Source organism: Cornus florida, unplaced genomic scaffold, assembly GCF_030987335.1.
Source record: "Cornus florida cultivar Cherokee Brave unplaced genomic scaffold, ASM3098733v1 CherokeeBrave_3.0.0_Hap2_Chr01, whole genome shotgun sequence".
NCBI lineage: Eukaryota > Viridiplantae > Streptophyta > Magnoliopsida > Cornales > Cornaceae > Cornus > Cornus florida.
Genome location: NW_026775571.1, coordinates 71,802,780 through 71,815,311, shown reverse-complemented (window position 1 = coordinate 71,815,311; position 12,532 = coordinate 71,802,780).

Genomic DNA, 12,532 nt, shown 5'->3' with positions numbered 1-12,532 from the left:
TCTCGATTGACAATTTCTCTTTGATTTTCTTGAATTAATGCACTTTTCCTCAGTTTTCATTGATTACATTACAACATGTACCACAACTACCTTGTTTTTTTGTTTCTGTCAATGGAGCGCTTTGTTAATAGCAAAATGCAATTCCTTAATCACACGAACATATATTATATGCTAAATTAGTTAATAGCAAAATGCAATTACTTAATTTTATTTTTTTTTCCCTAAAAGTGCAATCACTTAATTATGATAAAATAAGTTGCAAAACAACAGCGTCCCCTCTAAGTCGTTGCAGTGTGTCTTCGAAAAAACTTTTATGGCTGACATTTTTATATATTGACTAGCCCTTAACAAACATTTTTGTGGACTAGCGACTAATTTATAGTTATTAATGGTAATTCTTTTGCAAGAAAACTTGTGACCCTTTAAAAGTCTTGCTTTCAAAATTTCAATACAACATGTTATTACTATATTTATATATGTATTATATCTACCAACTTGGCTAGCAGAGCACCTCACCCAGAGATACTAACGTATTATATTATGTTAATTTTTGGTCAACTACTGTTAGTAATATACCCGAGAGCGTGGTTAGCAGTTGTGAATATTTTCGACATTGCACGTAGAGACTAAAATGCACCCATATGCAAATTTTTATTATAATTCAAAGAAAATGAATTTTTAGTGAATACTATTATAATTATGTGAGGTTTGGACGAGTGGGCAGGATCACATTGTCCCAGATTGAAACCTTCAGGCTTCAGCTAGTTGACTTTTGCCAGTTAAAAAAGCAGCAAGTGCACGACTGAACGGGCTGTTTTGTAGCAGGTTCTATGCAGTAGTGCCCGCTTGTTTCTGGCCAGCTAGTTGCTTTTTCATATTTGAAAAACAAGCTAGAGGTATAGCTGGGTTAGGAAGGACTCCTTGCGCTGCCTTGTTGAAGCATCGTTGAAGCTATTGGAAATAGTGGCCTAGTTACACACAACACTACACTATTTGGAAGAGAATAAAAATAGAGGAAAACACTTTTTATTTCACTTGATTGAAAATGGGTATAATGCATGGGTTTATATAAGCTTCAAAACATAAATGTAAATGAAAATTAACACCTGACTAACATAACATTTAGTAGGCATAATTTCAACTAACCCACTAACATGACCATTACTAATTGTAACTCTCATGCCCCCCACTAACTCCAATAAAAAATTCACATAAACATAAAATTAAATATCAAATAAAAAACATCCATAACCTTCAAAGACATTTAAAAATATAATCAAGTTTAAATAAAAATTAACACCCCACTAACATAACATTTAGTAAGCATAATTCCCACTAACCCACTAACATGACCATTACTAGTTGTAACTCTAATGCCCCCACTAACTCCGATAAAAAATTCACATAAATATAAAATTAAATATCAAATAAAAAACATCCATAACCTTCAAAGACATTTAAAAATATAATCAAGTTTAATTTCAACCCCCCCCCCCCCCCCCCCCCTCCAAACTTGATTTTTTTCAACTCTAAGCAAACTTCTTAACTTGTGAAATTCTGCAAACTTGAGGGGCTTGGTGAAAATATCCGCAATTTGATCTTGTGACTTGATGAACTTGAGCTCCACCTCCTTCTTGGTTATGCATTCTCTAATGAAATGAAATCTTGTATCAATATGCTTGTTTCGTTCATGAAACACCGGATTCTTGGAAAAAGCAATTGCTGATTTGTTGTCCACAAAAATCTCCGTTGACTCTTCTTGTAGCAAGTGTAATTTCTTCAACAAATTGCTTGACAAACACATGAAGTGGCTATAACATATTCCGCTTCACAAGTTGAGAGGGTGACAATGGGTTGCTTCTTTGAACACTATGTAAAAGCAGTATTTCCCATGAAAAAACAATAGCCCGAAGTACTTTTTCTATCATCCAAACCTCCGGCCCAATCGCTATCACAATAACCCACAAGCTTGAAATCATTAGAAAATGAATAGAATAACCCAAAATCAAGGGTACCTTTGATGTAACGAAGAATCCTCTTAACCGCCTTGAAATGAGTTATGGTGGGTCTTTCCATAAACCTACTAACAAGCCCAACTGCAAATAATATGTCTGGCCTTGTGCATGTCAAGTATCTCAAGCTTCCAACAAGACTTTTGAAAAATGTTGGATTCACCGTCTCTCCATTTTCATCTCTTGACAATTTAATTACAACTTCCATGGGCGTGTTCACCAATTTACAATCTTCTATTTGAATTTCTTAAGAATTTCCTTAGCATAGCCTTCTTAGTGAATGAAAATTTCATCTTTCATTTGCTTGACCTCAATGCCAAGATAATAAGCCATGATGCTAATATCCGTCATCTCAAACTCTCGAGCTATAACCTTGTTGAAATCTTCAAACATTTTTGGATTGCTACCTGTGAAGATTAAATCATCCACATACAAGCAAACAAAAAATATATCTCCATTCTCACTTACTTAGGAGTAAAGAGCATGTTCATATGGGCACTTTGAAAAATTATTATTTTGAAAATATTTGTCAATCCCCTTATTCCACGTCCTTGGTGCTTACTTCAAGCCATATAAAGCCTTCTTCAATTTCAAGACTTTATTTTCTTGTACCTTTACAACATAGCCCATGGGTTGTTAAACATACACCTCTTCTTTAAGAAACCCATTCAAGAAAGCCGATTTCACATCCATTTTGTGGATTCTCCAATTGTTTTGGGCTGCTAAAGAAATTAATAATCTAATTGTTTCCAAATGAGCTACGGGTGCAAATACCTCATCATAGTCAATTCCGGGCTTTTGGTTGTACCCCTTAGTAACCAACTTGCTTTATATTTTTCAACTTCACCATTTGCATTCTTCTTTGCTTTATACACCCATTTGACACCAATTGCCTTTTGCTCTTTTGGAAGTGTAGCAAGCTCCCATGTGTCATTCTTCTCTATGGATTTACTTCATCCATAGCAATTCTCCATTTTTTGTCTTGTGCCGCCTCTTCAAATCCTACGGGTTCACAATCCGTAAAGAAACAAAAAAGTGTTAGGTCACCTAACCTTTCCGTTACCTCATCCGTTTCGCCATATATATCACGAAGACTCCTCATGCGAAGTGGTGGTGTGTCACTTGAACTTGATGATAATGGACTTGATTGATATTGAATTGATGGTGGTGAAGGTGATGTTGGTGAAGAAATGGGCTGCTCCATGCCTTCATTTTCTTGCTCCTCATCCGAAATTGGAAAAATATTATAATCTTCATTTGCAGTGTTCCAATCCCATGTGGCTCCCTCTTCGAATTCAATATCTCTACTAATGGCAATCTTCCCATTGCTTGGATTGTACAACTTGTAGCCTTTGGAACTTGCATCATAGCCAATGAACACTATTTTTTCACTTTTGTTGTCTAACTTAGTCCTCCTTTCATCCGGCACGTGCACATGGGCAATGCTCCCAAAAACCAGCAAATGAGAGAAATTTGGCTTTCTTCCGCTTCATATTTCTTATGGTGTCTTGTTTTGCACACTTCTAGTAGGACACCGGTTGGACAAGTACACCGCACAATCAACCACTTCAGCCCAAAATTCTTTAGGCATTTCCTTACTTTTCAACATGCTTCGAGCCATATTGAGAATGGTTCTGTTCTTCCTTTCTGTAACTCCATTTTGTTGTGGCAATCTCGAAAATGTTAAAGAATAATGAATTCCATTTTCTTCACAAATTTTTTGAAATTATTTGATGTGAATTCCCCACCTCTATCGGATCGAAGAGCCTTTACATCATAGCCACTTTGTTTTTCAACAAGCGTTTTAAATTTCTTAAAAATTCCATACACCTCCGATTTTTGTTTAAGAAAATAGACCCAAGTTTTACCGCTAAAATCACCAATGAATAATAAAAAATAATTATTCTTACCAAATGATGATGGAGAAATTGGACCACAAACATCCGAATGGATAAGTTGTGGCGTCGTACCTATTGTGGTAGCTTCTTTAGGAAAACTTTTCCTTGATTGCTTTCCAATGAGATATCCTTCATATAATTGATTTAGATTGCTAATAAAAGGCAATCCCTTCACCATCTTCTTTTTGGACAACAACTCTAATCCTCCAAAATTCAAATGCACAAGTCATAAGTGCCAAAGCCAAGTTAAATCATTAAAACAAGCCTTCAAACATTTAGCCTTGTCGGCTTGAATATTTAGCAAAAACATCCAGTTCTTTGTCATTAGAACCTTGGCAATCAAATTAGCCAATGGGTCTCTTATCAAAAGACTACAATCCTTCATGGAAATATTGTAGCCTTTTTCTAAGAGTTGTCCCAAACTTAAAATATTGTTCTTCATATTAGGAACATAATAAACATTAGAGATAAATTGATGATACCCACTCCTCAAACGAATCAATATTTTACATTTTCCTCTTACCAGAATTTGTGATAAGTCTCCAAATGTCACCTTACCATTTATTGATTCATCAATATCAACAAACTTCTCTTTGCTACCACACATATAGTTGCTAGCACCAGTGTCAAAATACTATACATCTTCTTCACTTCTTTCACCTTTGTATGCCAACAACAAAGTAGGCTCCACTTCTTCAACAACATAATTAGCCTTTTCTTCAACATAGGTAGCAACATTTCTACATTCCGAAGCATAATGACCATACTTTTGACAATTGTAACATTGAATTTGAGACTTATCATACCTCTTTCCATGTGGCCTTGAGTAATTTCATCTACCACGACCTCTTATTTGTTGTGAGTCATGGATTTTTTCTTCATTGTTGGTTGTGTGTTGACCGCTTATTTCTGCTCTTCCACGGTCTCTTCCTCTTCCTCGGCCACGTGCATTTCCACGTCCTCGGCCCCTTTGATTTCCTCCAAGTTTTTCGTCTCTTTCGTTCAACGAAAACTTTGTTTATAACACTTGCTCCAAAGCTTCTTGTTTCTTCACCACCTTTTCTTCATGAGCTTGTAACGAACCCATGAGTTGATCAACAGTCATGGAATCCAAATCCTTTGACTCTTCAATGGCTACAATAATGTAGTTGAATTTGGAATCCAACGACCGAAGGATCTTTTCAACGACCCTTGTATCAGTCACGGTGGTCTCGTCATATCTCCTTAGTTGATTTACAATAGCTAGGACCCTCGAAAAATAATCTGAAATTGATTCAGATTCCTTCATATGCAGTGCTTTAAATTCACCCCGTAACGTTTGGAGACGAACCTTCTTCACTTTATCAACTCCTTGGAAGGAATTTTGAAGAATCTCCAATAATTGCTTTGCACTTTCTGCACTCGCAACTCTTTGTAGCATTCCATCATCCAAACATTGATGGATGGTCATCACCGCCTTTTGGTCCTTCTTTTTCATGGCTTGTCAAGTTGCCTCATCTTCTGACTCATCATAACCTTTGAAAACAACTTCCAATACATCTTGTGCTTCCAAAATTGCCTTCATATGGATACACCAATTTTCATAGTTATCTTTAGTGAATCGAGATATTTGAAATGGAACCGAATTGTTTGCCATTTCTTCTCTCTCTCTCATAAACTAACTCTGATACCACTTTGTTGGAAATAGTGGCTTAGTTACGCACACAACACTATACTATTTGGAAGAGAATAAAAATGGAGGAAAACACTTTTTATTTCACTGATTGAAAATGGGTACAATACATGGGTTTATATAGGCTTCAAAACATAAATGTAAATGAAAATTAACACCCCACTAACATAACATTTAGTAGGCATAACTCCCACTAACCCACTAACATGACCATTACTAGTTGTAACTCTCATGCCCCCCACTAACTCCAATAAAAAACTCACATAAACATAAAATTAAACATCAAATAAAAAACATCCATAACCTTCAAAGACATTTAAAAATATAATCAAGTTTAATTTCTAACAAAAGCAATGTGATCTGAGCCGTGCTGGCTTCGTTTGTCGCATAAAAAATCAACTTTGAAAAGTCATTGAATAGACACAACACACTCAATGAAAATTATCAAAACAATACAAAACCAAGATTGAGGTTTCAATGTATATTTTTATGGGAGGTCTATTTTTACAATTTTTGGTGGTAGAATTGGGGTATGACTCGCATTGCTTGCCCAGGATTTGCCCATAATTAATGGTTTTCTTCTGCAATTCTTCCTTATAAGACTCTTTCTATAAAAGACTTCTCCTATATATAAGACTCTTTTAATTGTGTGATCGATGGACCGAAATCAGCGGCCCTTATTTGTACTAGGCTATAGGCTGGGTCGGAGATGCAGGTTTGGCTTGCCCTATAACTGGGCTGAGAGACAAAAGACGAGTCATTTGGACTTATCAATTTGGGCCTTCAAAGTTGGGTGAACTAAGAAAAGTATTGAAAAACCCATCTGCTGACGTGGTTAATTATAATTGGTGGAGAGATTTTTCCCTCCACAACACCTATAGGTAAATTTTTACAGTTTGGTTTGATAAAGATGGATTTTTGTGACTTTTATCGAAATTTTTAAGACCATTTAAATGGCAAGCTCATGAATTTATTTCATTGATATTATTAAAAATACTTACTAATTACACATTTGAAGAAATTAATAACTAAAAGTAAAGTTAATGATGAAATAAATGAAAATGAAACATATAATATATAACATGCGGGAATTTAAAACACGAAATAAAAGTAAAAAATAAAAATAAAAATAAAAAAAGGGATTTTTATCAATTCATGGGCTTAAGGCCCAAATACTACAATATCATGAGGTCAAAGTTTTGAAACAACAAGAAAATGGAAGGACCACACAAACTATTTCTATAAAATGAACTTATATTCTACTTTGGACCACACAGCAATCTATATTACTATAATGACCCAAAACACTATACTATTGTAACATAAAGACCTTAAAACACAAAATATATTTATGAAAAAGTCCTTAAATATTTTTCTCAGTTAATTAATTTTTCACAATAGATTAATATAGACTTATAGACTTCTTTGGACAAAAAATCTTATATATAAATTAAATTTAACGAAATAGTATAACTCTGATACCAAAATCAAATTGAACGCTACCAAGATAGAAGCATGCAATATCATAGAGATAAAATAGAGATAAATTTAACAATTAAATCACAAAAATGACTATCGAACCTGATAACGCTTTGATAACGCCCTATAAAAATGCTTGAACACTGGCAAGAATGGGCTAACAAGCCAATAGTTCGAGTCAATTCATAGAAGAATTTGCTAAATTAAAACTAAGGCTGCTTGTACCGGTTGGATTCAAGAAAATTCTAGGATCTACACTATCTGACTAAATAAAATTTATATATTTGATCTTTTTGTCGACCAAAGTCTTTTGCCCGAAAATACTGAAAATACTAAATAACGAAAATGAATTTTTGAATAAGATCAAACTGGATGATTTATTTCATGAGAAATATATACTTGGATACACACTGTTTATACATGGATACACTCTCACACAATATTTTACAAAACGAAACACACTGAAAGAAATCACAAAAAAAAACACACTAGGAAGCTATGGCTAAAGGCTGGAATGCTTGATGGAAGCTAATGCTTGATGGCTAGACTCGATTGCCCTAAACTCGATAATCTTCTATTTGGCTGAAAGCTTCATTTTATAGAGTGATTTAAAAGATAGATCAATGCTTGAGATTGCAGATGCTGCATAGATGGCTGAGATGTAAGGTGTTATGGAGATAAGGTTCTTTGAATTATTGCGGGACACCTTTATCTTTAAACTGTTGTCCTTTAGAAATTTGTGGCTTCAGAATTTGCTTTCGGTGGATTCTTATCTTCAAAATCTGCTTTTTTGATGGAATCTTATCTACAAATGGTCCCTGAAAGTGAATTCTACTATGGACTTTTTGACTCTGGAGTACTCTCTAAATTCTTCTGGTGAAATTATTACACTTCTAACATATTAAACAAATTTCTCTCTTCATTGCTGACTGGTGAGCCTTTGTTTCCTTCATTTGACCGATTATCTAACTGAGCATGTAGTCCTCTGATGCATTCTTCTTCCTTATTCATTATAGCAACAACTTCTGGTGTGATTTTAATTTTTGGGGGAGATCTGATGACGTATAGAAGTCTGGTTTTGATAAAAAAATCTCCATATTAATATTATGATCTAAAAATCTGAAACCATGGTTAAAGTTTGGGTTAAGTTGTCGGTAAGTTTTGTAGTACATTAAATGGTCATATGTGGCTGCTTCGATATGTACACGAAAATCATTAATAAAAGAGGTATGCTGCATCTGGTTTTGAACTTCAACTGGTTCTGAATAATTGTAAATCCTATGTTGTCCAAGGATTATAGCTCCATCTGGTGATATCTATGGGACATTAAAAAACAAGATCTATATCTAACAAAACTATGGAAGGAATGTCATAATTTTGTACAAGGCGTAAAGAAATATAATGGTAACAGGTTCCTTTGGGTGGACTGTTATTTCTGAGGTAATTTTGGATATCAACCCATTATTTGAGTCCATCAGACTTTGCTTATTCAAGGATTATTTCTTTTATGTCTTCAAGAAAGAGCTTGACTTGTTATCTAAGGATTTTTCTGTAAGTCGGAGAGAAGATGGGTAGTAGATTGGCATACTTGGTTTGTACCTGTAGAAATTGAACTTTCTGAAGATTTTTATCTTCATTAGTCCTTTGAAAAGAAAAGGTTAGTTCAGCTGTGGGGTTTGCTGTCACATTTTGAAAAGCTAAATTCAACTTTTTAAAATGAGATATGAGAATCTAGTGTTCTTGCTAGAGATTATGATATGTTTGGTTAGATGCTACAAAATATTCACTTAAAGTATTTAAATTTCTGACGATGGATCTATTGGGGGCATTTCTTTTAAACCAAAGATTATCTAAAATAAGTTTTTAGTCTGGAAAAAGATTATGTCTAGTGTGGAATTGGTGAGCAAGGTTTTGGATAATTAAAAGTAGACTAGAAGTGTCTGGTATAAGACTATAGATGCTGTTCTTACTCTTCTCCATACCTGCAAAATTTAGCAATCAATTAGTAAGCGAGATAGAATATCTACTAAATAATTATCTTTTCCTTTGACATGTTCAAATATGGGTTTAAAACCTCTTCCAGTAATACAGTTGTAGACACTAAAATTTTAGTAGGCTTTGGTGTTGACAAATGGACCCATTAAATATGGGCCTAATGTTTAATTAAGTTATTTAATCGGCCCAAATTTAGTCCACTTAAAATATTTAATTAGCCTAGCCCAGATGGTTAAATAAAAACATAATTAATCCTAATAAAATATATTTGAAATAATTATTTTTAAGGATAATTATCATAATACAACTGGCCCAGCCCAGTTATAATTTTATCCTTATCAGGAGATGACACGTGTCATCATCCTATTAACCCAAGAAATCTATAAATAAAGGCCTCAAGGAAGGGAGAAGGGGTACAAAAATTCAGAGTCTAGAAATCCAAAGACTCAGAAATTCAGAGAGTCCATAAATCCAGAGACTCAGAAATTCAGAAGGTCCAGAAATTGAGAGAATCAGAAATCCAGAAGACCAAAAATCCTGAGGGCAAACCTGAAGGAGAAGAATACCAAGCACATCCAAAGTCATGCTGTTCTTCACCAAATTCAACAAATTCTCTCCTTTCTGAAGACGAAGAACAACAAGCACATCCAAAGACGTACCGTTCTTCCTCAAATTCAACAAAGGACACAAATTCAGAATTCAGAAGTTTAGAAATTCAGAATTCAGACACAAATTCAGAATTCAGAAGTCCAGAAATCCAGAGACTCAGAAGTCAGAGACACAAATTCAGAATCCAAACCCAAAAGCGAAGAACATCAAGCACATCCAAAGTCGTGCCGTTCTTCATCAAATTCCATGGTGATCAACAACAAGCACATCCAACGACGTGCCGTTCTTCATCAAATTCCACGGTGATTCAAGATCAAGCTCATGCAGCCCTTGGATCCAACTAACCAAAAAAAGGAGATCGAATCAGAGGATAGTCTTCTTTGTAAAGAATATTATTACATAGGATTGTACTCAAATTTTCCAAATTAATAAATTACTATTTGTTCCATATTTTGTTTTTATTTGCAAACTACAAAATTTATGTGTACAACAGTCAATAAAAGAAATTCATCTTTTTGCAGATATCCTTTGTTGTTTTGCTTTGTTTACAAATTTAACTATATTATCACAATCTGTTCTTATAAGAAATTCTTTATTAAGGAATATCTGAAATTTTTCAATAGAGTTTATTACTCCTAAGATCTCTAGATTTGTTGATGGTAAAGTAGATTGTACTTTATTAAATGTTCCGCTTGCATGGCGATAAATTTGTTTTTCTTCTCGAGAAGATTCTTTTGTAGGTTTTTGAAGAAGTAAACCTGTCCATCCTTGTGCTGATATATCTGTTTGAATTATTTTGTAACTATTTTCAAGTGGGAGTTGTAAGGGTTCTAACTGAGTGATTAGAGATTTAATTTTCTTAACGAGTTCTATGTCTTGAGTATTAAAGTATTTTTGACAATTTTTTTCCTAATTTAGAGTATAATGGTCCTACTGATTGTCCTAATTTTGGAATAAAATTGCGACTGTAATTTACTAATCCTAAGAATGCTTGTAATAACTTGATTTCTTCTAATTTATTAGGAAAATTTAAAATCTTTTGAACAATATACGATTGTAATTCTACTTTTCCTCCTTTTATGAATAAGCCTAAGAATTCGATTTCTTATTTTTCTAATATCATCTTTTTACTACTTATAATGAGTCCTTACATTATAAATTCGTTTAGTATAATTTTAAGATTTTTTCTATGTTTCTCCTTAGTTTGACTGAAGACTAGAATATCATCCATGTAAATACAATAGAATTTTAAATGTTTATTGAATATGGTATCCATTTTTCGTTGGAACTCTTGTGGCACATTTTTTAATCCAAAAGGCATAACAAACTATTCATAATGTCCTTCAGGACATGTGAATGCAGTCCATTCAATGGATTCGTCAACCATACGGATTTGCCAAAATCCCGATTTGCAATCAAATTTAGGAAAACCATTTTCTATCTTGTATTCGATTTATTAAAACATCTTTATTAGGGATTTTATAGCTGTCATCATAAGTATTATCGTTTAATCTTTTATAATTTATAACCATACGAGTTTTTTCATCTTTTATTTCGACATGATTTCTAACCATAAAAGCTAGACTCCTATATTTACTATTACTTTCTCGTATTACCTTTAGTAATAGAAGTTTTTGATTTGTTTTTGGAACTCTTCTTGATCATCTAAGGTATGAGGATTATCTTGAGTTTTTATAGTTATGAAAGGATTTATTATATTCAATTTTGCTTCGATTTTATTTTTATGCCAGTATTTCTAGGGATCTTCTTCTAAAATCTCAGTGGTTTCAGCTAGTCTTAAAAGATTATTTATGTTTCATTTAGGATTTTTTAGTATAGCTTTATTATTAAGGAAAATCTTTGATTCATCTAAATGACTAAGAAATATTAATACTTCAGAAACATCTTCTAAAATTCGGTTACATCAAATAAGTTTTTTGTAGTTTCTTCTGTCATAGGTAAAGTATTGACATACGTAATAGCTCCTTTTTTCTTTTTGAGGAATATAAAGTAGGTTAGATGGAATAAAGGTTCCTTTTTTAAAGAACTGTAAACCTGTAGGGGTATACATGAATCCTCTAGTGAGTGAATTTATAAAATTTAGTCCTAAAATAAAATAATAGGTACTAAGAATATTATTAACTACATAAGTTTGTGGTAAAATAAAATTTTCATTGTTAGTTAATATATGAATATTTTGAACACCGTGAGTTATTGGGAGTTTTTGATTATTATACTGACTCATATTAATATTATAATTTTATTTTATTAATAATTTCTTAGGTACTAAATGCTTTTGAATTATATTTTTAAATGCTCCAGTGTCTAACATAGCAGAGGTTTGAACTAATTTTTTCTTAAATTTTGAAGTTACTGGGAATTGGATTAGACTAGATGGTTTATATATTGAATTTATGGATTCTACTATTGTATCTTCTTGCTTCTCTTCATATTTTGTGTAACAGTTATGACATAATAAAGTTTTATAATGGTCTCTACAGTAATGACCTTCTTTAATGGATGTATTACATTGTTTACAATCAAAAGATGAGAAATGAAAATTAACTAAAGTATAATGATATGATGGATTGCTTATAGTGTAAACGAAATCATCCATTGAATTAAGTCCTTGCTTAAAGTCTTCATTATTATCGAAATCGATATCTATAATTTTGATACTATATATGCTTTCATTATTATCATCGGAATCATAAATACTTTCTAGTTCATATAATTCTTCTATTTGTTTTGCAATATCTTCAAGTATATTGATTTTTTCTTATATTCTTTTGATAGGATTCTGTTTGTATCTATAGGGGCAATTTGGCCTTATATGACCTGGATCACCACAAATGAAACATTTTCAA